Source organism: Chrysemys picta, chromosome 12 (assembly GCF_011386835.1).
Source record: "Chrysemys picta bellii isolate R12L10 chromosome 12, ASM1138683v2, whole genome shotgun sequence".
NCBI classification, from domain to species: Eukaryota; Metazoa; Chordata; order Testudines; family Emydidae; genus Chrysemys; species Chrysemys picta.
The window spans coordinates 15,357,944-15,383,442 of NC_088802.1; the positions used below are offsets into that span (position 1 = coordinate 15,357,944).

A 25,499-nucleotide genomic window follows, 5' to 3' on the forward strand; every position below is an offset into this window, starting at 1 on the left:
TATGGAGCTGAGAGAAAAAGAAATGAAGCATGAACTGGAATTAGCACGGGCTAGGCCGGATGTACCAGCCAATCCTAACAAGCCCTCTCCAGCTACCCCTTCCCATCCCAGAAAATTCCCCATCTACAAGGCAGGCGATGATACTGAGGCCTTCTTAGAAAATTTTGAAAGGGCCTGCCTTGGATACAGCATCACTACAGACCAGTACATGGTAGAGCTGAGGTTGCAGCTCAGTGGACCCTTAGCAGAGGTGGCAGCTGAAATGCCTAAGGAACACATGAACAGTTATGAACTTTTTAAAAACAAGGCCAGAATCAGAATGGGGTTAACACCAGAGCATGCCCGTCGGCGGTTCAGAGCCCTAAGGTGGAAACCCGATGTGTCATTTACCCGGCATGCCTACCACATTGGGAAAAATTGGGATGCCTGGATATCAGGAGCAAATGTTCAATCTACGGAAGAGTTGCCCTTCCTAATGCAAATGGAGCAGTTTTTAGAGGATGTTCCTGAGGAAATAGAAAGGTACATCCTAGATGGGAAGCCCAAAACTGTAACCGAGACAGGGGAGATTGGAGCCAAATGGGTGGAGGTGGCAGAAAAGAAAAAAACTAGTAGCAGTTGGAGCGAATATCAGATCGGGCAACTCGAAACCAAACCTTAGCACAGGGGACAACCCAAGGCCCCACCCACATCCCAAGGGAAACCCCAGACACCTTCTCACCCCACCACCCCAGTATCCACCAATCAACATCGCCCCGGTGATACCTTAGCAGGGCGATGTTTTAAATGTAATGAACTGGGACATATAAAGTCTCACTGCCCCAAGAACCCCAACTGATTACAGTTAATTACACCACAATCACACCAAAGATCCCCAGACCCAGATGCCTCTCTTATACCCTCGGAGCGAAGGGAAACCTTGAGAGTGGGCGGAAAGAAGGTTATCGCTTGGAGGGACACTGGGCCACAAGTGTCAACTATCCACCAATCCCTAGTGGACTCCAAACTCATCAACCCGGAGGCTCCGGTGACAATTCAACCCTTTGTGTCACAGTCCGTAACCTTGCCTACAGCCAAGTTGCATGTTCAGTACAAGGGCTGGTCAGGAATGTGGACTTTTGCAATCTATGACAATTATCCCATCCCCATGCTGCTGGGGGAAGACTTGGCCAACCATGTGAAGCTAGCCAAGAGGGTGGGAATGGTCACCCACAGCCAGGCTAAGCAAGCTTTCACCCCCATCCCTGCTCCTGAGCCGTCCACCAGGGCCCCGTCTGTGTTACCAGAGACCCAGACAAGGGTGGTGGAACCGGATCCCCTGCCAATGACTGCAACAGCCGTAGTGGATCCAATCCTAGAGACCCAGCCAAATCCAGTCCCAGAACTGGAACTGGCAACGCAACCAGCACCAGAACCATTGCCAGCCCTGAGTCCAGCGCTTGCAAACCCGTCTACAACTCCAACGCCAGAGGGCACTAGCGAGCCTGAACTGGCAGAAGCAGCAGATAACCCTACCCAAGAGGCTCAGCCAGAGCCTGAAATACAACATAGTGCACCAACAGACAGCGGTTCACAGTCAACGGAAACAGCCCCAGCACCTGCATCGCTTCCAGAGGGACCAAGCCCAAGTCCACAGTCCAAGGAGGAACTGATGTCTCCAGCATCAAGGGAACAGTTCCAGGCCGAGCAGGAAGCAGATGACAGCCTACAGAAAGCTTGGGCGGCGGTGCGGAGCACCCCACCGCCTCTCAGCTCTTCTAACCGATCCTGGTTTGTGATAGAACAAGGACTTTTATACAAGGAGACTCTTTCTGGTGGGCACCAGGAAGACTGGCATCCTCAAAGACAGTCGGTAGTTCCCACTAAGTATTGGGTAAAGCTCTTGAGCTTAGCCCATGATCATCCCAGTGGCCATTCTGGGATGAACAGAACCAAAGACCGGTTGGGGAAGTCCTTCCACTGGGAGGGAATGGGCAAGGATGTTGCTAATTATGTCCGGTCTTGTGAGGTGTGCCAATGAGTGGGAAAGCCCCAAGACCAGGTCAAAGCCCCTCTCCAACCACTACCCATAATTGAGGTCCCATTTCAGCGAGTAGCTGTGGATATTCTGGGTCCTTTCCCAAATAAGACACCCAGAGGAAAGCAGTACATACTGACTTTCATGGATTTTGCTACCCGATGGCCGGAAGTAGTACCCTTAAGCAACACCAGGGCTAAAAGTGTGTGCCAGGCATTAGCAGACATTTTTGCCAGGGTAGGTTGGCCCTCCGACATCCTTACAGATTCAGGAATTAATTTCCTGGCCGGGACCATGAAAAACCTGTGGGAAGCTCATGGGGTGAATCACTTGGTTGCCACCCCTTACCACCATCAAACCAATGACCTGGTGGAGAGGTTTAATGGAACTTTGGGGACCATGATATGTAAATTCGTAAATGAACACTCCAAAGATTCGGACCTAGTATTGCAGCAGTTGCTTTTTGCCTACAGGGCTGTACCACATCCCAGTTTAGGGTTTTCACCATTTGAACTTGTGTATGGCCGCAAGGTTAAGGGGCCATTACAGTTGGTGAAGCAGCAATGGGAGGGGTTTACGCCTTCTCCAGGAACTAACATTCTAGACTTTGTAAGCAACCTACAAAGCACCCTCCGACACTCTTTAGCCCTTGCTAAAGAAAACCTAAAGGTTGCTCAGGAAGAGCAAAAGGCCTGGTATGATAAACATTCCAGAGAACGGTCCTTCAAAGTAGGAGACCGAGTCATGGTCTTAAAGGCGCGCCAGGCCCATAAAATGGAACCGTCTTGGGAAGGACCATTCACGGTCCAGGAGCGCCTAGGAGCTGTTAACTATCTCATAGCCTCCCCCACCTCCAACATAAAGCCTAAGGTATACCATTTTAATTCTCTTAAGCCCTTTTATTCCAGAAAATTAAACATTTGCCAGTTTAAAGCCCAGGAAACAGATGATGCGCAGTGGCCTGAAGGTGTCTACTACGAAGGAAAAAGGGATGGTGGCGTGGAAGAGGTGAACCTCTCCGCGACCCTTGGACGTCTGCAGCGACAGCAGATCAAGGAGCTGTGCACAAGCTTTGCACCAATTTCCTCAGCCACTCCAGGACGGACCGAACGGGCATACCACTCCATTGACACAGGTAATGCTCACCCAATTAGAACCCCATCCTACCGGGAGTCACCTCATGCCCAAACTGCTATAAAAAGGGAGATCCAGGACATGCTACAGATGGGTATAATCCACCCCTCTAACAGTGCATGGGCATCTCCAGTGGTTCTAGTTCCCAAACCAGATGGGGAAATACGCTTTTGCGTGGACTACCGTAAGCTAAAGGCTATAACTCATCCTGACAACTATCCAATGCCACGCACAGATGAGCTATTGGAGAAATTGGGACATGCCCAATTCACCTCTACTTTAGACTTAACCAAAGGGTACTGGCAGGTACCACTAGATGAACCCGCTAAGGAAAGGTCAGCCTTCGTCACCGAGGCAGGGGTGTATGAATTCAATGTACTCCCTTTCGGGCTGCGAAATGCCCTTCCAAAGACTTGTAGATGGTCTCCTAGCGGGATTGGGAGAATCTGCAGTTGCATATCTCAATGATGTGGCCATTTTTTCTGATTCATGGACAGAACACCTGGAGCACCTGGAAAAAGTCTTCAAGTGCATCCAGCAGGCAGGACTAACTGTTAAGGCTAAAAAGTGTCAAATAGGCCAAAACAGAGTGACTTACCTGGGGCACCAGGTGGGTCAAGGAACTATAAATCCCCTACAGGCCAAAGTGGATGCTATCCAAAAGTGGCCGGTTCCAGAGTCAAAGAAACAGGTCCAATCCTTCTTAGACTTGGCCGGATATTATAGGCGATTTGTACCACACTACAGCCAAATCGCCACCCCGCTGACAGACCTAACCAGAAAGAACCAGCCAAATGCAGTTCAGTGGACTGATGAGTGTCAAAAGGCCTTTAACCAGCTTAAGGTGACACTCATGTCTGACCCTGTGCTAAGGGCCCCAGACTTTGACAAACCGTTCCTAGTAACCACAGATGCGTCCGAGCGGGGCATGGGAGCAGTTTTAATGCAGGAAGGACCGGATCAAGAATTCCATCCTGTCGTGTTTCTCAGCAAGAAACTGTCTGAGAGGGAAAGCCACTGGTCAATCAGCGAAAAGGAATTCTACGCCATTGTGTACGCGCTAGAAAAGCTACGCCCATATGTTTGGGGACGGCGTTTCCAACTACAAACAGACCATGCTGCGCTACAGTGGCTTCATACCGCCAAGGGGAATAACAAAAAACTTCTTCGGTTGAGTTTAGCTCTCCAAGATTTTGATTTTGAAAGACAACACATTTCAGGGGCTTCTAACACAGTGGCTGATGCACTCTCCCGGGAAAGTTTCCCAGAATCAACTGGTTAAAAATTGTTCTTGGAATGTGGAACATATTGTTAGTTTTTATATAATCAGTAGTATGTCTAAAGGTGCATGTGTCTATTAACTCGGTTTTCTCCTAGAGCTCCAGGAAGAAATCACAGCCAGTGTGGAACCGGCTGTCCAACACTATCTGTGATTTGGGGGGCGTGTCATAACTATAAAGGGAAGGGTAACAGCTCTCCTGTGTACAGTGCCATAAAAACCCTCCTGGCCAGAGACTCCAAAATCCTTTTACCTGTAAAGGGTTAAGAAGCTCAGGTAACCTGGCTGACACCTGACCCACAGGACCAATAAGGAGACAAGATACTTTCAAATCTTGGGGGGGAGGGGAAGCTCTTGGGACTAAGAGGGACCAGACATCAATCCAGGCTCTCCACATCTTTCTGAACAAGTCTCTCACATTTCAAATTTGTAAGTAAACAGCCAGGCAAGGTGTGTTAGTTTACCTTTGTTTTCTCAACTTGTAAATGTACTTTTTACTTGAGTGTTTACCTCTGTTTGCTGTAACTTTGAACCTAAGGCTAGAGGGGATTCCTCTGGGCTCTTTAAGTTTGATTATCCTGTAAAGTTATTTTCCATCCTGATTTTACAGAGATGATTTTTACCTTTTCTTTAATTAAAAGCCTTCTTTTTAAGAACCTGATTGTTTTTCCTTGTTTTTAGATCCAAGGGGGTTGGATCTTGATCCACCAGGAGTTGGTGGAAGGGAGGAGGGGGAATGGTTAATTTCTCCTTGTTTTAAGATCCAAGGGGTTTGGATCTGTATTCACCAGGGAATTGGTGAAAAGTCTCTCAAGGCTACCCAGGGAAGGGAATTAGCATAGAGGTGGCAGTGGACCAGATCTAAGCTGGTAGTTAAGCTTAGAAGTTTCATGCAGGCCCCCACATTTGTACCCTAAAGTTCAAAGTGGGGAAGCAGCCTTGACAGGTCCTCACAGGGAGTAGGGGCTGCACTCCCCAAAGGGGCTGGTCAGAGTCTGAGTCCGAGCTCTTCATCTGTAAGACTCAGAACTAACCCAAGCAGAATTTGTACGTTCAGAAGTGGGACAAAGAGCTGAAGTTAGGTACCCATGTTACAAACAAAGGAGGGTTCAAACTGCAAGTGAGATGGAATCTGCCCCTTGGTGAATCTGAGGTGCTCTCGACCTTCAGCTCCTTAGTGCCAGATGGTGACCAGGCACTGCAGAGGGGTGAAAAGTGGAGGGAGGTTTCAGAGCCTTTCCCACCACCTGACCCCTTCTGTGCAGGGGCTAGTCACACGAGCATTCCTGGTGCTCAGGCAAGCACACAAGCTGTAACCCCATGGCAGGACTTGGGTCCACAGCAAGTGTGGCACTGCAGAGCTGGCTGGCCATGTGGGGGGAAGGGGGGCACACACTGCAGCATCTCAGACACTTCTGTGACTGGGGGAGATCCAGGAGGCAATAACTCCTGCTGCCCCCATGGGCTGGTGCAGCTGTGCACTTCCACAGGAGAGCCACTGATTCACTGCCACTATTTTCTCTTAGTGAGCCCAAGAGGACTCCAGCCTTAGGAAGAGGGCACCAGGGAATCCAGGGTTATTTCAGATCATTCGAGAGAGCTGGAGCTGAATGAAAGAAGTCTCTGTCATATCCCTTTCTCATATTACTGAGCTAATTTTCTTGGAAACTAGCTGTGATCACATGAAAGAACTGATAGAAACCATTTCTGGTTCTGTGAGTTGAGTTTGCCACAATTAAAACTGAAATCACCACCTGGCATCTGGGAATGGGATAGGCTGTGAACATTAGACTTTCAAGTAATAAAGCAGAGAACTTTTACCATAAAGTCACTCTTATCAGTTCCAGTTGCATTACTCACCATTTACTTGCTGACATTTTCATTTCCATGGTGAAACAGGTGAGTCTACTTAGCTGCCCCTTTTTCCAGAAATACCAATTGTGACAGACCCAGACCAGTAGGGTACAGGAGTCTCGTAGAGGGCAAATATACTGATCACTGGATGAGTAGTTTTCTGTTCCCTGAGTGACCAGAGCAGGGGCTGCACTAGAAGAATCAGAAACCTGCTAGAACCGGTTAAGGCAGGCAGGCTAATTAGAACACATGGAGCCAATTAAGAAGAAGCTGCTAGAATCAATTAAGGCAGGCTAATCAGGGCACCTGGGTTTTAAAAGGAGCTCACTTCAGTTTGTGGTGGGAGTGTGAGGAGCTGAGAGTGAGAGGGTGTGCTGCTGGAGGACTGAGGAGCAGGGCCGGCTCCAGTGTTTCTGCTGCCCCAAGTGGCCGGGGGGGGGGGGGAGGCGGCAGAAACACTGATCGGCGGCACTTCGGTGGCTCCACCGTGCCACTTCGTTCTTCTGCAGAATTGCCACCAAAGAGTCGGACGTGCTGCCCCTTTCCGTTGGCCGCCCCAAGCACCTGCTTGCTGCGCTGGTGCCTGAAGCCGGCCCTGCTGAGGAGCACAAGTGTTATCAGACACCAGGAGGAAGGTCCTGTGGTGAGACTAAGGAAGGTGTTTGGAGGAGGCCATGGGGAAGTAGCCCAGGGAGTTGTAGCTGTCATGCATAGACAGCTGCAGTCCACAGGGCCCTGGGCTGGAACCCGGAGTAGAGGGCGGGCCCGGGTTCCCCCCAAACCTCCCATTTGACCTGGACTGTGGGCCCTTCCAGAGGGAAAGGTCTCTGGGCTGTTCCCCAACCCACATGGTGAATCTCTGAGGCAAGAAAATCCACCAATAAGCGCAGGACCCACCAAGATAGAGGAACTTTGTCACACAATGCAAAGTAGACAGAACTGGTCTCTAGGATTGCAGGCAATAGGATACCCTATAGGCTTCATGGCAGTGTGGTTGTTACAAACCAGCCCAGTGAGCCCTTTTACAGTCACTAGTCTGTTGTGAGTAAACTGAATTACTGAGTTTCATATGCAGGGTAGCCATCTGTAAGACAGCACTATAAACTGCCCCAGGAAAGTCCATTCTAGTAGAGCTTCAAAGCTAACCCTTCAGGACACAGTACAAAACATAATCCATAGTTTAATACAGTCACAACCACTCTATCATAGTGGTTATGGGGTACTTAGATATTAGTGTTACCTCTTCCTTTGTACGGTTTACAACCAGCAACAACAGATGTTCAAGTTTAAGTTGGTGATCCAATTGATTGCTTGAGGTGTTGTGGCAGAGATACCACCAGGATATGATTGTTTGCGATATTGGCTTACGAGATGTCCCATATGTAACACCCTTGGGTGAGCATCCTGCAACCCCCATATTCCTCATTTTCATATAATCGTGATCTTACGTATAAAGCATGCCTTGTAAGATATCAGGGGAAAGGTTATGATCTGCTGAAAGTAATTTCTCTATCCATATACATATCATTAATACATATGAAGTTATGAGAATTGTGTTGTATGGTGGTCACTACAACATGCTGTAAGTTGGGGAATCAGCCAGACATTAGCTTCCCAGGGGTTACAGTGAGGAAAGTAGCCAACACCCCGGGGGGTATCGATTAATCCATCAACAGCCATTGTTCAGCACTGAAGCTATGATGCAATGACTCACCTGCATGAGGCCACACCAGGGGAATTGCTCAACCCTGCCTGGAGAGACTCCCAGTCTACACTGGCAAGTTTCTGCACAGCAAAGCAGCTTTCTTTGCTGTCACTCCCAAGGTGTATACACTGCCCAGGGCTGGTGCAAGGATATTTTGCACCCTAGGCGAAACTTCCACCTTGTGTCCCAGCCCCGCCCCCCCCTCCCCCCCCGCCCTGCACATCAGTTCATTGAGGGGCAAATCCCAATGAGCCTTTATAGACACCAGGGGCCAGCCTGCCCAGGGGCTGCTCCCCAGACCAGGTTCCCCCTTCCCTATCCCCTGAACTCCCCTGGAGGGTGCACAGCCGCCCACCCCACCCTGGTGGCCCCCGCCCCGAGTTCACTCACTGGGTTTGCCAGGCTTGGGCCACTGCAGCAGCACGGCAGGGAGGAGCCACCTTCTGGAGGCACTGGAGAGCCAGAGCGTCCTGCTTGCGGCATCGGCGAACCCCAGCCATGGAGGAGCCAGCGTGGTGCAGGGGGGCAGCAGCCCTCCAAAGGCGGCAGCGCTGTTAGTGGGGCGCAGCTGCACCCCCTGCCCCTCCTGCCCGGCGCTCCCCCCCAGGGGCTCCTGCAGGCTACAGCGGATACATGCGGGCACCAGCCACCCATGCGCCCCCTGGCTACCCCCTCACTGTGCTCAGGCTCTGCGGCTCCCAGGAGTGTGAGCCACCACTGCCGCTGCCCCTCCCGGAGCAGGCTCAGGCAGGGCCACCGGGGGGGGGGGCAAGTGGGGCAATGTGCCCCGGGCCCCACAGGGGCCCCCACGAGAATATACTATTCTTTAGTATTGCAACTTTTATTTATGGAAGGGGCCCCAAAATTGCTTTGCCCCAGGCCCCCTGAATCCTCTGGGCGGCCCTGGGCTCAGGGCCCCGCACCCTGGCAGCTCACATGCCCGGGAGCTGCAGAGCCCACGCATGGCGACGGGGAAGCAGGGGGGCGCATGGGAGCTGGGTGGGCACATGCATCTGCTGCAGCCTGCAGGAGCCCCCGGGGGTGCGTGCCAGGCCGCAGCCTGGGCAGGAGGAGCAGGGGGCACGGCTGCTCCCCGCTAGCCATGCCACCACCTTTGCAGGGCTGCTGCCCCCCCGTACCATGCCAGCACCTCCATGGCTGGGGCTCAGCACCCCCGCAAGCTGACATTCTGGCTCTCCGGTGCATCCGGAAGGCGGCTCTTCCCTGCCAAGCCAGGGCACTGCTTTTTTTAGGGTTATCATATTTCAACAATCGGAAAAGAGGATAGGGGGAGAGAGCCCCACCTGAGTCCCACCCCGATCCACTCCCTCCCACTTCCCACCTCCCTCAGAACCCCCAAGCCCCCCCTGCTCCTTGTCCCAACTTCCCCCTTCTGAGACACCCCCACCCTAACTGCCTCCCTAGGACCCTACCCCCTACCTGCCCCAATCCTTATCCACACCCCCATCCCCAGACAGACCCCCAGGACTCCCACGCCCCATCCAACCGCTCCCCGCCCCCTGACATGACCCCCAGAACTCCCAACCCATCCAACCCTCCCCCTGCTCCCTGACAGCCCCGTCAGGACTCCCCTTACCATGCCCAGGCCGGTCAGACGCTGGATCCACATGGAGCGAAACCAAACAGGCTGCAGAGCACACAGCCCCTCCCCCGCAGCGTGCTGGCGACGCGACGCTGAGGCGGGGGGAGTGGGGGAGGGACTCTCCCTGCTGGAGGCCAATGGGAGCAGCTAAATCAGGCCCAGGTGTCCAATCAGCCGCACCGCACTCTGAGTGAGGGGAAGGAAGGGGAGGGAGGAAAAATCCCGGACACGCCCCAACCACTTGGCATCCTAGGTGACTGCCTAGTTTGCCTAGTGGTTGCACCGGCCCTGACACGGTCAAGCCACTTAGTGCGCAGAAACTACGCAGTTGTAGTGCTTTAAAAAAAACCACCTCGATGACAGGCGTAGAGCTTTCTGCGCTGGGGCTACAGCGGTGATTACATTGATGCAATTGGCCTCTGGGAGGTGTCCCACAATGCCTGTTCTCACCTCTCTGGTCATCAGTTTGAACTCTACTGCCCTGCCCTCAGGTGACCAACCATCAGCCCCACCCCGTAAATTCCTTTGGAATTTTGAAAGTCCCCTTCCTGTTTGTTCGGTGATGTGTGCAGTGGTCTCAGCACATCTTTCCAGGTAGCCATGCCTGCTCCACACACCAGGCGATCCTCTGCTTAGAGCAATGCCAAGCTGCTGGACCTCATCAGCATTTGGGGAGGGGAGGCTGTCCAGTCCCAGCTGTGCTCCAGCCATAGGAATGATGATACTGTGACGGACTCAGGCCAGAAGGATATAAGAGGGTAGTCCTTTTGAGTACCGGGACATGGGCGAGTGCTAGCTCACCCACTGCTGAAAGCCCCTCCTCCAGCCTAGGGAGAGGCTACTAAACCCGGAACTCAACAGAGTTCGGGGGACAACAAAGGCAACAACAGGAACAGGTGTGTGGGTCAAAGGGCCAAAACTAAGGAACCAGAAGGGGACACCGAGAAGAGAACCCTGGACAGCGCCCACTGCTCCTCGAACACGTCGAGAGAGCCGGTGGACGCTGCCCAGAGGAACTCTGCCGGGATGTGTGAATGGATGAAAGAACAAAAAATGGCCCCACAGTCGCAGACCTCCCCCCTCTGCCAACCTCCTCTCCCTGGTGTTACGAATGGCCACCTTGGCCATGGCTAGGAGGAGGTTGACGAGGTGGTCCCGCAACTTCGTGAGGCCTTGGATTGGGTGTTTATAAAAAAATAAGTGCGGTGAAAAGTGCAGCCAGAACCTCAATAAGAGGTTCTAGAGGAGCTGGAAGAGGGGCTGCAGCCTGGCGCACTGAAGGTACGCGTGCGCCAGGGTCTCCCTCACGCCACAGAAGGGACAGGCTTCAGGGACAGTGGTAAACCGCGCCAAGTACACGCCCGTGCTCACAGCTCCATGAAGGAGCCGCCAGCTGATATCCCCAGCGGGCCACAGGACCAGGGTGGAATAGAAACTGGCCCACTGGGGTTCCCCACCCTCTACTGCTGGTAGAAGTTCCTGCCACTTGGTGTCTGGGCGGGACGCGAGGGTGGGGTATTGAAGCGTGTGCAGCATGAGCGCGTACAGATGGTCCCTTGGCATGGTTTGAAAACGAACTGGCTGCATGACATGCAGCCGGCTGAAGGTATGGGCAGGGGGGGAAGACCGGGAAGGCTCATGGGTCAGGGGGCTGATGGAAAGATCCGGAGGGCCTGGAGTGAGGGGTGGGCGGGGCTCACCCTCTCGCAGGACCCGCTTGAGGAAAAACTGAGCCGCGGGAAGCAGGGCTGCCTCCACCTCCTGGAATGCGCGCCGGGGGGTCGTAAGGGTGGAGAGCCCCATGCACTGACCGAGTGCCCAGGGATCCACCCAGCCCCCCAGGTCGTAGTCCAGGAGGTCTCCGATCTTGGTGACTCACGCCAGGACCAACGTCCGGCGCACCAAGGAGGACTCCGCCATCTGCACACGAAGATGGGGATTGTGTAACAGGGGCTCCGCGAGGAGATCCACCCCCTCGGTGGCCACAAAGGACCTGGTTGTTGAAACCAGCCTCCAGGTCTGGAGGAGGTCCTGGTAGAAGACCGGCAGCTCGGAGAGGTCTCATGGAAGACCTCTCGGATGGAGAAAAAAGAGCTGCCAGTCGTATCGGAGCCCTCGCAGGCAGCGGAGGAAGGTGTGCACCAACATGCTCCACGCCGAGCCATCTGCACTATAAAGGAGTCTCTGCAGAGCCTGGAAGCAGAAGACATGGACCTGTGTGCGCCTGCATGTCAGGCCCTGTCCACCCTCCTTCAGGGGGAGATGCAGAACCCCTGCAGAGACCCAGTGCAGTCCCGGCCAAAAAAACCCCAGAAACAACCTTTGGAGATTGGCCAGGAACCCCAGGGGCGGGCACAGGGTGTTGAGTCGGTGCCAGAGCATGGACAGGACCAGTTGGTTGAGCACCAGTGCTCTCCCCCGAAGGGAGAGGCACGGGAGGAGTCCTGTCCAGTTCCGCAACCGCCCAGTCACCCTGTCCTCTAAACCATGCCAGTTCTCCGGCAGAGACGGATGTATGGCAGAAAAATAAACGCCAAGATAGAGCAGCAGACCCGTGCTCCACCGGATGGCTTGAAGCGTGGGTGGAAGGGAGCTCGCCTGCCACCCGGCCCTGATCACCAAGCTAGAGCTCTTGACCCAGTTGACCCAGGCGGAGGAGGCCGCTGAATAAACAGCTTGACAAGCCTCCACCCGCACCAGGTCATCCGGGTCCTGGACCACGAGGAGCACGTCATTGGCATACGCTGCCAGGACCAGCCGCACCTCCGGCTCACGGAGCACCAACCCCGTCAACCTCATGCGAAGGAGACAAAGGAAGGGCTCAATGGCCAGAGTGTACAGCTGACCCGACAGCAGGCAGCCTTGACGCACCCCTCGCCCAAAGCTGACAGGTGCGGTCAGGGTCCAGTTGAGCTTGACCAAGCACTCTGCGGAGGCGTACAGCACCTGGAGAAACCCCACAAACCAGGGTCCAAAGCCGAATGCCCGCAGAGTGCCCAGGAAATACCCGTGGTCCATCCGGTCGAACGCCTTCTCCTGATCCAGGGACAGGAGGGCAAACAACAGACCATCCCTACACCCAAGCTCCAAGAGATCCTGGACCAGATAAAGATTGTCAAAGATGGTACGGCCCGGGACAGTGTAGGTCTGGTCGGGATGGACCACGTCCGCCAGCACGGACCGTAGCCACAGCGAGATGGCCTTTGCCACGACCTTATAGCCTGTGCTGAGGAGCGAGACGGGACGCCAATTCCGAAGATCGCGGAGGTCCCCCTTCTTCGGCAATACGGCGAGCACCGCTCGCCTGCAGAAAAGAGGGAGGACCCCGCTCTCCAAGGACTCCGCCCAGACGGTGGCAAAGTCCAGGCTGAGGACATCCCAGAACACGCGGTAGAACTCCACAGTCAGCCCGTCCATGCCCGGAGATTTATTGGTGGGCATGAGACGGAGGGTTTCCGAGAACTCGGCCAGAGTGAGAGGCAGATCCAGCCAGTCCCGGTCGCCCTTGCTGACCGTCGGGAGTCCGTCCCAAAGCACTCCGCAGGCATTGGCATCGGTTGGATCCAGGGAGAAAAGGCCAGCGTAGAAGGCCCTGGCCCTCTCACACAGCTCCACTGGATCCGTGAGGGGGGCGCCGTCCTCTGCCAAAAGGCAGAGGATGTGCTTTTTCGCCCCCCCCCCCCGCCCTCTCCAGGGCGTAGAAGAAGCGGGAGCCGCGATCCATCTCCTGCAGGAGATGGATGTGGGATCGTACGAAGGCACCCTGGGCCCGAAGATCGTTGAGGGCCCGGAGCTCCTCCCGCTTCTCCCGGTACGCTCCACAGAGGGGTGGATCTCCAGGGCTGGCGGCCAGATGCCTCTCCAGCTCCAATACTTCCCGCTCCAGCTACTCTATCACCACATCCCTCCGCCGGCTGGCGCCCAAGGTGTGGCTACAACAGAAGAGCCGGGTGCGCACCTTCCCCACATCCCACCACTGCCGCGCTGAGGGAAAGGCATGCCTCTGTTTCCGCCAGGCCAGCCAAAACTCCCGGAAGGATGCCACAAATCCCTCATCCTCCAGCAGGCTGTTATTGAAATGCCAATAGGCCGGCCCCGGCCTCTCCGAAGAAAGAGAGGCCGTCAGGGCCAGCAAATGACGGTCCAAGAACGGGGCCGGCCGGCCGAACGCTGGAGGAGTGAGTCTGCGAAAGATGACAATGAGAGAAATAGATGCAATCCAACCGGGAGTGGCTCAACTGTTGTTCCTCCACCCGGACAAAAATGAACGTAGTGTCATCGTCCGAGTGGTGGTCACACCAGACGTCCACCAGGGAGTGATGGACTACGATCTCCCTGAGGACGTCTGCAGCAGCTGGGATCGGCTCGATCCCCGTGCGGTCCCGCTCCTCAAGGGTGCAGTTGAAGTCTCCGCCTAGGACCAGGCACTCTCGAGGATCCAAAGTACCGAGGAAGGTAGATGCCTGCTGAAAGAAGCGCGCTCTCACTGGGCCGGTGGCTGGGGCATAGACATTAACAAGATTTAACATTAGCCTCTCCATCCAAACCTGGAGGTGCAGCAGGCGACCCAACATGACCTCGGTAATCCCCAGCACCTCGGGCTGTAGGTGCGGGGAGAACAGAGTCACCACCCCACCCTGACGGGCTGAAAGGTGGCTAAAGTAGACCCTGTCCCCCAACTCCAGCTGCCAGCTCACTTTGGCGACTGGATCCACGTGGGTCTCCTGCAGGAAAATAACCGAGTACACCCACTCCCGAAGGAAGGAGAGCACCTGGCACCTGCGGAGACCTGACCTACAGCCGTGGGTGTTCAAAGTGGCAAAGATGGACGGCGACATACGGAGGGCTGGGGATGATCCTCGTGGTCTGGGGCACTAGCGGCGCCCATTGGGCCCCTCAGCAAACCGTGACCAACCCCGAAAGCCAACAGGGCGTCATGGAAGCCGCGGGCCCGCTGGTAAGCCGCAGCATCCCGCTTCCTGGTCCCTTTGCCCTCCCCCATAATGGCCCTCACGGTCTGGAGAACAAGACGGAAATCGCCCCAGTGCTGAAGAGCGAGATGCACTCTGTTCGTGGAGCCACGAGTGTCCTCCATGAAAGAGCGCATCTCGTTCCTCTGCGCGGCAGGGACCAGGGTCACAGACCCCGGGGCGTCCCCCAGTTGGACTCCCCTGCCAGCCCCGTGGCCCAGCGAGACAGGCATGCTGTTGTCCCACAAACTTATACAGGATCGTTTTAGGGGTCAAGGCAAAGATGCCACATTTATTATTAATCTGTAACTATTAACAAATACCTCAATGCTTATACACATACAGTCACACACACACACACACACACCAAAATGTTCTGCAGCTGCTGGATAGTTACCAGTCCTGAGTGTAGTTTGAGTTCGCAGCTTGGGATCGTAGCTTGTGACAGCTAACTGGCCAGGAGAGCTGAGCATGAGGGGGAGCCGGGTCTCTGTCGGGTGCGCACCGATGCTCCTTGATGTTGATAGCAGAACGTTACCCAAAGTCTCTCATCTCACCCTTCCTTTTTTACAGGAGTTTTTGGATTCAAAGTCTCTAGGTCTCGCTGTGTCACGCCGCCTCTGGGTTTGACTTGATCACCCGTCAATTGCAGGCGTGACTGTCAGCCTGGGACCTGGCTTTGATCTTCCTTCTGTTGTTTCTTTTTAAGGTGGATGCTTCTTGCTTGAGTTAGGGCTGTTGTCTAGTTCTTCAGCCGTTGGTATTTGAACTTTATCTCATCAGGACGGGCTGGTGCTGGAGGTTGATTCTATCACCCATACATCCCTCATTCACACATCTTAACTAGACTAATAAAGTTACAGCAGGGTTTGCAAAAATGAAGGTTGCAGCAAGCCCTTACAAAATGGAGTAAGCATTTTAAAATGGGATTTGAATTACAATATGGCACAGAAGTTACAATGTAGGCAAAATGGCAAGTGTAATGAAAGTTACAATGTAGTAACAGAAGTTACAATGGTACAGTGGATAACTTAAAAACAATTTCATTCACATTGGTTCTACAACGCAGGGATCAGAGCCCCCGCCATGGCACCCGTCCCTCCGGCACCGCGCCACCCGACAACACACTGCCCTTGGGACAGTGGCGGAGGGAGAACTGCAGTCCCTTATGGGCCAGAAGAGGGAAAAACAAAAACCGCCTCCCAGGGGCCTCCATAAAAAGAAAATGAGGCAACCCTGGGGGTGGCATCAACAGGAGAGGGGAGGGAAAAGAGGTTAAGGACAGGAACAAGGGCCGGAACTGGGCCAGGGCCAGGGCCAGAAAACAGATCTAGGATGGGAACAGGATCGGGGACAAAATCTAGGGCCTGAGTGGCAGAGCCTCCGGGACATGGTGCCTCATGACCCGACATGGTAGTAAAAGGGGAAGCAAGGGAGTGGGACACCTCCACAGTGCTAGGCTCAGGTGCCCCACCAAATGAGGCACCCACAATTACAGCACTGGGGGGAGAGGAGAGCAGCGGCCCCGCCAGGAGGAGGAAATCTTGAATGAGGATGTGGAGTGGGAAAGGGACCCAGAGGCAGAGGATGACTCAGGTCAGAGATGCATGAAGCCAGAAGCTCTTTTTTACCCTGGAATAGGCTAGCCAGTCACAGCCATCCGATCTTGGTGAAGTACAAACAGGAGAAGAGGGCCCCTGGTAAGTGGATCTGATTTTGGGAATCACTGAAGCGAGTTGTCGGGGGGAGGAGGGTTGCAGAAAGCAGGCTTGTCTCCTACCACATGCCTAGTCTGAGCAGTGGAACAGGCTGTTGATTGACTCCCTCACTTTACCGGAATCTCCCTCAGAAATCTCCAGGAAACTCTTGTGGAGATACTGGGCAATCCACTGCTGCAGGTTCTTTGGCAGAGCTGCTTTGTTTCTTGCCCCGTTAACAGTAACTTTTCCGAACCACTGTGCCATGACGGGGATGGGGGACCATTGCAGCAGCACACAGGTGTGCCATATAGAGGGCAGGGCAGAAGCCACTGTGACGTTATTAATATGAAGTGGAACCTTATAGATCATTGTTGCAACCAAGGTCCTGTAGTGGCACCAAATCTTGTATAAAGGGGGTCAAATAAGGTGTCTATGGAAAGGTTATGGTTTTCTGGTTATGATTATGCCATCTGTATGCATGTGTAACCCTTCTGCCCATCTAAGTTGGCAGCAACAAGGGCCGGGTTCTGTATCTAGGGGTTCCATTTCAATAACGCAATGCAAAACCGGCTCGAACCCCCACCCAGTGACCTGGGACAATTACATACCACCCCGTGGGCACCTCTAAGAGGCAATACTTCCCCTCTTGCAAGCACGGAGTCTGAGTGTAGCAGAAAATGTTTAACATGAGGTAAACGCCATCAGCATTAAATTGGAAAAACACCACAAACAGGATTCATAACACAAACCATGAGCAAAAAAAAAACCCACCCCAGCAAATTGGGCCGTGTCCTTTCCCTTTGGGTCTTGAATCCAGCAACCCAAAGATCACCCAGAGTCCGCAAAGTCCAACAACCCCCAAAGTCTCTGTCCCTGGTCAGTGCAGCCCCAGAGTAAAAAGGGGGGGGCACGCATGGTCTTAAGGGGCACCTTACATGATCCGAGGCTGACCTGCCATCTCTTGGTGGGGTTCAACCGCAGCCTTCACCATGAGCCAGTCCACTTCCTGCTGTCCCACAAACTGCTCTGCTCTACAAGCTGCCCCGCTCACCGACCTGTGAGCCACTCCAGCCATCCCCGCAAACAGCTCCGCTTGCCATTCCTTGGGCCGCTCCAACTGTCCCCACAAGGCTCCGCACCGCTCATTGCTCCTCCAGCCATCTCTGCAAACTGCTCTGCCAGCTGATAGCTTCAGGCTCCCCCACTAATTAACACAGCAATCTCAGCAACTTTAGCTCTTTTGTGATTTCAGCTCATAGTATAGGGGAGCCCCAGTGCTGGTGCACCAATGGCCCAAAGTGAATTCAGCTCAGCAGCCTGTAATTAGACTCCTAATGGAATCAAAGTTAGCTCTGACATTCAACAGTGGAGAGAGGAAATGCTGCAATTGGTATGTCAGGCCCACAAAAGGCAACCCATGCCCTCTCTCAATTCACTGGGTTGTGGAACCCATGTCCCTTGTCTAGCGAGTGTTACTTGGGTGATGGTTATAAAACAGTTTCATTGTCCTTGATTCACAGAATCAGGGTAACAACACTTTATTCTTCCTGCCCCAATAACAGAGAAACTGGGAATCCCACATCAGCCAAAGTAACCACTATCAGTTGCTGTTGTTTCATGCCAGGCGAGTGGGTGTGCCTATGCAAACCAGATCAGCCCCTGGAGTTCTTTTCCACACTCACCATAATTCACCACCAGATGTCAGGGTAGAGCTCATCCTGACTCTGCTTACACATGGTTTTTTGTATTTAAAGTTATAAGTATTGGCTGTATACTGTCTGTATTTCAAACTTGTGCTATGCTTCTGGGTGACACCCGAGACAATTTGGATGGCCCATTAAGGACCATCAGCTATGCAATTGACCCATTGAGAGAAGGCAGATACACCTTGTGACTCAGCAAGGCATGCAGGGACATGCCTATGGACAGAACTCTAAGGTTTTTCCATGCCACATGCTGAATAGCTTGTCCTTGGAGCAAAGAAAGCAAGAGACTGTAAAAGGCTGCTGCATCTCCTCCATCTTGTCTTCAATCCTGCTTCTTGCCTCTGGAGGAACTTTGCTACAAACTGAAGCTCTGAACAAAGAACTGAATGACTCATCCAAGCTGTGGATGAACTCCAGAAACTTGATTTGTGCCCGCAGCTTGTTCCAACACTGCTACAAGCCTGAACCAAGAACTTTGCCATTACTGTATGTAATTGATTCTATTTAACCAATTCTAGCTCTCATCTATATCTTTTTCCTTTTACAAATAAACCTTTAGATGTTAGATTTTAAAGGATTGGCAAAGGTGTGATTTGTGGGTAAGATCTTATTTGTATATTGATCTGGGGCTTGGTCCTTTGGGATCAGGAGAACCCTTTTTCTTTTACTGGGGTATTGGTTTTCATAACTATTCATCCCCATAAGGTGTGGCACTGGTGGTGATACTAGGAAACTGGAGTGTCTGAGGAAATTGCTTGTATGACTTGTGGTTAGCCAGTGGGGTAAAAACCGAAGTCTTCTCTGTTTGGCTGGTTTGGTTTGCCTTGGTATGCAAAGGAACCCCAGCCTTGGGCTATAACTGCCCTGCTTTAAGCAATTTGTTCTGAACTGACACTCTCATAAGTGTCCCACCCAAGCCAGCATCGTTAAAGCCACAGACTTGGAGAAGACCATCCCTTGATTCGCTGATCTCACAGCTGAGGGTGAGATCTTCCATAATGATCATCTCCTGTGGAAAGTGTGGGGACAGGAATGATTATCAGGCCCCCACCTGCAATGCTGGCTCCCCACAAGAGCAACGTGCCCAGTGTACAGCAGGGTCCAGGAAGAGTGATTTACCGTGGCCCTGTGGCTACTCACCATTTTGGGGGTCTTGTGGCTCATGTATGCTTGCCCGGTGTCAGCCACATAGTGATGGGTGTGTGAGTACTGGCTGTGTTTTAAATCACTGAATCAGTGTTGTCTGTGTTGCAAACAATACTGCTTCTGTAAAATGTTGCATTTAAACTTCACAGAGATGATCTTGGGAGCCCAGCCTCCCTCTTTATCAGTGGCTGAACAGCTGCACAGAATTAGAAAGCAGCCAAGAAGAACTAAGGAAGACTTTCTGTGTGATGTTATGATGCACTCCGCCACTAAGAAATAGGAATTGAAGGAATGGCGGGACAGCGAGAAGAGGTACCAAAAGGAAAATGGGCATACCACAATGAAGCCACAGAACGGCTCTTATAGGTTATGGAGCGCCAAGCAGACACGTTCCAGGCGATACTAGCTCTTCAAACCGAGCAGTTCCGTGCCTGCCCTCCCCTTCAGTCGCTGTAGCAAAATTCTTTCCCATGCACCCCCCCAGAAACCGCCAACACACTGTTATCAACCTCCTGGCTCCAGTCTATACCTGCAGTATTCCACTCCTCCCCCCTGACAGTCCAGCGCTGCGGACGCCCACTACCCACTGCACTCACCACCCATCCCTCTGCAGTTTGGCACTGCTGAAGCACAGTACCCGCTGCATTGTACTCCAAAGGAGAAGGTTGGATATGATCACTGGACATACACAAATCTTTAGCTGTCCTGGGACCCCTGCTCCTCCTGGGACCTTCCCTTTACCCATCCCCCTCACTGTTGGTGGGGTTTTTTTTCGGTTTGACTCTCTCCTCCGGTTGTTTTTTTTTTTTTTTTTTTTAATAAAAGAATTGTGCTGGTTTGAAAGCAATCTTTAGTCTATTAATTGAAAGCAAAAAGAGCTCTGCAAAGCAACATACAATTATGTTAATCCCACATATTGCAACATCTGCACCAATCACCTCCTAGCATTACAAGCACTGCACTTCCGAGCATAGAAACAAATATTAGTGGCTTTCAGCTTCAAATTGCTGCCTCAAGGCATCCCTGATCCTTATGGCCCTGCGCTGTGTCCCTCTAAAAGCCCAAGTCTCTGGCTGTTCAAACTCAACCTCCAGGTGCTGAGCCTCTGTGGTCCAGACCTGATTGAAGCTTTCACCCTTCCCTTCACAAATATTATGGCGCATACAGCACGCGGCTATAAGCATAGGAACATTGTCATCGGCCAAGTCCAGCTTCCCATAGAGCCAGCACCAGCGGGCTTTTAAACAGCCAGAGGCACACCCAACAGTCATTCTGCACTTGCTCAGCCTGTTGTTGAACTGCTCCTTGCTGCTGTCAAGTTGCCCTGTGTATGGCTTCATAAGCCACGACATTAACGGGTAGGCAGGGTCTCCCAGGAGCACAATGGGCATTTCGACTTCCCCTACGATGATCTTCTGGTTCAGGAAGAAAGTCCCTGCTTGCAGCTTCCTGAACAGGTCAGTGTTCCAAAAGATGCATGCATCATGCACCTTTCCAGACCAGTCTGTGTTAATGTCTGTGAAACGCCCATAGTGATCCACAAACACCTGGAGAACCATTGAGAAATACCCCTTGCGATTAATGTACTCGGTGGCTAGGTGGTCTGGTGCCAGAATTGGAATGTGCGTGCCATCTCTCGTCCCTCCACACTTAGGGAAGCCCATTTGTGCAAACCATCCACAATGTCACGCTCGTTGCCCAGAGTCATGGTCTTTTGGAACAGGGTACAATTAATGGCCCTGCAGATATCTCTCAACATGAGACCAACAGTTGACTTTCCCACTCCGAACTGGTTAGCGACCGATAGGTAGCAGTCTGGAGTAGCCAGCTTCCACAGTGCAATCACCACGTGCTTCTCCAAAGGCAGGGCAGCTCTCATTCTCGTGTTCTTCCACCACAGGGCTGGGGTGAGCTCATCACACAATCCCATGAATGTGGCTTTCCTCATCCAAAAGTTCTGCAGCCACTGCTTGTCATCCCTGATGTGTATCACAATGTGATCCCACCACTCAGTGCTTGTTTCCGAAGCCCAAAAGCAGCATCCCACTGTGGTCAGCACCGCCATGAATGCCACAAGGAATCTCGTGTCATAGCTACTACACATGGCAAGATCAATGTCACACTCCTCTTGCCTTTGTAGTTTAAGGAATAACTCCACTGCCACTCATGACATGTTGGTCAGAGCGAGCAGCATATTGGTCAACAGTTCGGGATCCATTCCTGCAGCCCGAAGAGGCAGGGCACGCAATACACAAACCATTGAAAGATGGCACCAAATGCAGACAGAAGCACAGGGATTGCTGGGATGCAAAGCAATGCATCACAGGGCACTGGGATAGGACCCAGGATGCCCCATGACCCACTCCGCCTTCCCACAACTCTTAGCAGCAGAAGAGAAAGAGGTGCTCTGTGGGATAGCTGCCCAGAGTGCACTGCTTCGAATATAGCTGCAAGTGCCACAAGTGTGAACACGCTATTGCACAGGGGAAACTGACAGTGTGAACATACAGCAGTGGTTTCCCTTCAGCACTCTCTGAACACTTCTGTAACTCCCGGTGCTGTAACTCTACCAGCGTAGACATGCCCAACTCACAAGAAAGCTGCCCCCTTCACAAATTAGCTCTATACTTGCAATGGGCAGTTTCACTGACCCCCCAATTATTGAAACAAACAGTCAATAGGTAATTACTAAGCAAATGTGAGAGAACTCACAAATTCAGAGTTAAAGTTACACCAAACTCACAAGGTTATTATAAGGGAAGACTCAACCTGCCACACAAAGACACATTTGAATGCAAAGAAATGCACAATTAAATGGTCCCAAACCATTAATTCTGTCCCTGTGTAGATCAATCTCTGATAATTTTCATATAACTTTACATTGTGCCTCTTCGTATAACCTTGTGGTGGGTCTACCCACGTGTGACCTCTGTTTTCATGGGACTTTGTATCAAAGCCTCATTTAGAAACTTTGCATTGCCCTTGGTATAATATTATAGCCCCTAAGGATAGAATAAGATAGAAGAAAAAATTCTTTTTGCTAGCAGTAGAACAAGAGCTCTCCCCGCCCCCACTCTTAATCAATTGCCCTGTTGAATGAATGAGGTGTGGATGAGCAAGGCATGGAAGGCAGCACCTCCAGATAGCCTCAACTATTGGAGAGGGGCTGGGAGCCAGACCCAAGAACAATAAAACGTGTCAAGTGGGCTCATTAAAGACAAACAGACATACCGAAGGCCTCGGGGGTTAGAAGCAAGCACCTTCTTTTGGAAACACCCTCTTTGCAGCATTGGGACAACACTCAAAAGAAAGCAGCACAAAGGACCAATGGACACAGACACAGAGTTTGAATCTGGTATAGATTTGCATAAGAGGAAAGCTGCTATAAAAGTGAGGTGTCTTGCAGAGGACCCCGGGTCTCGTCTTGTCAACATGGGAGCATCGATCCGGATCGGCAGAAGCCCGGCTCCACCCCCTCCCCCATCTAACTCACCTGGCCAGTGAAGTTAAGGGGAGCAACTAATTGGTAACAACAAGACGGAATGGGTTTGTGTGTGTGTGTGTGAGTGTAAGTGTAATATATTATATGCATATAATACAGTGTTAATGAATACATGTATTACTAATAAATGTGGCGTTTTGCCTTATTCCCCCTAAAAAGATCCTGTGCAGTACTTTAAGTACAACATTTTGGTGGAGAATGCGAAAGGGGGAGCAAGCATAGAATCCACAGTTATTATCAAACTGGTGTGCACACCGCCAGCTTTAGCAAGCCTGGCACTATAGGAAAAAGAGCGTAAACTTTCAGTTAATTAACCAAACTCTGAAGGATATAGGAGTTTAGGTTTAAATTGTGTTTCTCACTGTGATCCGGGGAAGGATCTAACCAAACTCTGAAGGATATAGGAGTTTAGGTTTCAATTGTGTTGTAGAGGTACATACACCCTCAGCCATAGGAAGGCTGAGCTAAAGAGGAGAACTTAGTGTTTCTCACTCTGATCCGGGGAAGGATCTAATCCGGGGAAGGATTTGTATAATTGGTGTATGAACCCTCGGTGGTAGCAGACCGAGTAATACAGAGGGAGGCTTAGCGTCTCTCCCTCTGGCCCAGAGTGGGTTAAAAACATAAGATACAGATCTTGTTCTGTTAAACCAAACTCTGAAGGATATAGGAGTTTGGGCAGTGTAGTGTGGTTTATGTTTGTTTGTTTTGTAAGTAATATTGTGGTAATTTCACAATTTTAAAGAAAATGTTTAAGGAATGGGACCAGGAAGGGTGGGGGCTAGTTAAAAAGCCCACCCTCCTTGCTAAATTGGTAGTAAAACAAGGCTTGTGCCCATGGAAAGAAACTGTTTATTGGAAAAAGCAGAATCGGGCCCAGGCAAGCAACAGATAAAGAAACTGGAAAACAGGTTGGGTACAGAGAGTTAAAACAGCACTCTCAAATCTTACAGCAGCAGTAACATCAGGAGAAGAAACATTTGAGACCCCAGAAGGGGGCAGACCTTTGGGACCCCTCTGGAGATTGGGAAGGGGGATATTTGGGTAAATTCCTCCTCCCAGGGCCAAAATGCCATTAAAACAGTTAACCACAGTGCCTGCTTCTGCCTCAGATCTCCAGGCCATGGCAAAATGGCTGGAGATTTTAAAACAGAAATTTTTTTTCTAGATGGAGTGTTAACCCCTTTTACTGAGAAAAAGGGAGGATTTACACTCACAAAAAATGCACCATTTAATTAGCATTTGTGCAGCCCCAAGTACCAAACACACTGTGGCAGAGACCAAGCAGGTTCTGCCAGGGTGAAAGCACTGTGCTAATTTGTTTCCAAGCTTCTATCTTTCAGGATCTGAACCAGAACATCAGAAGAGCTGGCACCAGCTGAAGAGTTATAAAATACCATGGTTATAGTGTCATGACAAAGTCTGTGTTCAGTGTTGTGTGTTGCATGTTCTGTGTCTGTCTCTAGTGGTGTCCTGTGCTAGCACTGGGTCCAGAAAAAGAGGAAATACTACACTAGACAGGGCAAATGTCTTTTCCTCTCTCTACTTCCCCCATCTCCATCCAACTTATCAATCACCACTTGTCTCCAAAAGACTTTGGTCCCCAGTGCATCAGGGTTGTTTTGTTTTGTCAGGTTCTCTAATAATCATTTTGTTGTTGATTTTTGTTCTTGATACATTTGTATTGTTAGTTACATTTGCTTGTATTATTATTCATTCCACACTTTCCTCTATGCACTCTGGTTCTATTTCCCCAAGCCCTGAAGGGTAGTTCTTGGGCCCCCATAACCTGTAAGACCTTGGCCCATAATTGTATGGCCCCATCTTTCAGGTCCCCAGAAACCTCTGAAAACAACTGTTAAAAATAGGGAATTCTACAACATTTTAGCAACTCAATGTTAGTTTAAGTCCAAATCAGCTTAACCTTGCATAACAACTGTGGTACTCCTACAAAATCTTATTTGTTGTGTGTGCTTAAGAAGGTCCTGACCTCAGTGACTTTTATTGTTTGATGGCTATTGCAGCATCAAACTTGGGCCTCATTTTGTTTGTCAATGTACCCAATTATTGTAATGGTAATGGTTTTGTTGTATTTCCAATTATTATAATGATAATTGTTTGCATTTGTGTTTATGTTATATCTGGTGTTTAGTCAATTGTAATGGTTTTAGTTATATTCACCTGGTTATAATTGTTTGGTTTGTTTGCAACAAATACAAAAGATTTATATGGTGACCACTCAAGAATTGTTCTTGAGAGGTCAAAAGGGGGACAATGTAGATCAATCTCTGATAATTTTCATATAACTTTACATTGTGCCTCTTCGTATAACCTTGTGGTGGGTCTACCCACGTGTGACCTCTGTTTTCATGGGACTTTGTATCAAAGCCTCATTTAGAAACTTTGCATTGCCCTTGGTATAATATTATAGCCCCTAAGGATAGAATAAGATAGAAGAAAAAATTCTTTTTGCTAGCAGTAGAACAAGAGCTCTCCCCGCCCCCACTCTTAATCAATTGCCCTGTTGAATGAATGAGGTGTGGATGAGCAAGGCATGGAAGGCAGCACCTCCAGACAGCCTCAACTATTGGAGAGGGGCTGGGAGCCAGACCCAAGAACAATAAAACGTGTCAAGTGGGCTCATTAAAGACAAGCAGACATACCGACGGCCTCGGGGTTAGAAGCAAGCACCTTCTTTTGGAAACACCCTCTTTGCAGCATTGGGACAACACTCAAAAGAAAGCAGCACAAAGGACCAATGGACACAGACACAGAGTTTGAATCTGGTATAGATTTGCATAAGAGGAAAGCTGCTATAAAAGTGAGATGTCTTGCAGAGGACCCCGGGTCTCGTCTTGTCAACATGGGAGCATCGATCCGGAT

General features: G+C 51.3%; 2 protein-coding genes and 1 long non-coding RNA gene across 3 annotated transcripts in view; 2 read left to right on the plus strand and 1 right to left on the minus strand.

Moving 5' to 3' along the window:
- LOC101942541 (butyrophilin subfamily 1 member A1-like) overlaps positions 1-25,499 on the minus strand; it is a 343,737-nt gene that overhangs the window by 199,980 nt on the left and 118,258 nt on the right. The gene's annotated exons all lie outside the window — the stretch shown is intronic.
- Positions 1-25,499, plus strand: part of LOC135975014 (butyrophilin subfamily 1 member A1-like) — a 190,929-nt gene that overhangs the window by 122,641 nt on the left and 42,789 nt on the right. The window lies entirely within an intron of this gene.
- On the plus strand, positions 21,964-24,852 carry LOC135974730 (uncharacterized). Its single transcript, XR_010591838.1, has 2 exons — positions 21,964-22,958; positions 23,029-24,852. It is a non-coding gene; the product is annotated as an uncharacterized LOC135974730 (long non-coding RNA).